Source organism: Mytilus edulis, chromosome 7 (assembly GCF_963676685.1).
Source record: "Mytilus edulis chromosome 7, xbMytEdul2.2, whole genome shotgun sequence".
Taxonomy (NCBI): Eukaryota; Metazoa; Mollusca; class Bivalvia; order Mytilida; family Mytilidae; genus Mytilus; species Mytilus edulis.
Window position 1 is genome coordinate 76881748 of NC_092350.1, and position 597 is coordinate 76882344.

Genomic DNA, 597 nt, shown 5'->3' on the forward strand with positions numbered 1-597 from the left:
ACAAACGAAAAACAAACATTTATTGTATACAAAACACTACATAGAAAACTAAATATAAAAAAGAAGATGTGGTATGATTGGCAATGAGACAACTGTCCACAAGAGACCGGAATGACACAGACATTAACAACTATAGGTCACCGTACGGCCTTCAACAATGAGCAAAGCCCATACCGCATAGTCAGCTATAAAAGGCCCCGATAAGACCATGTAAAACAATTCAAACGAGAAAACTAACGGCCTTATTTAAATTAAAAAATAAACGAAAAAGCAAATATGTAACACATAACCAAACGACAACCACTGAATTACAGGCTCCTGACTTGGGACAGACACATACATAAATAATGTTGCGGGGTTAAACATGTAAAGACTGCGAAACACAAACCCCATTAGAACCCGGTGGTGATCTCAGGTTCTTCGGAAAAATAAGGAGATCCTGCTCTACATGTGGCATTCGTCAAATAAGATTTGCAGGTAACTCAATGAAATGACATAGATAACTACTGACGTCAGACAACTATATTTGTTTGCACATTTGCATCTGTCATACCTACTTAATTTATTGTAAGAAAGTACAAGAAAAAACAAACCTAG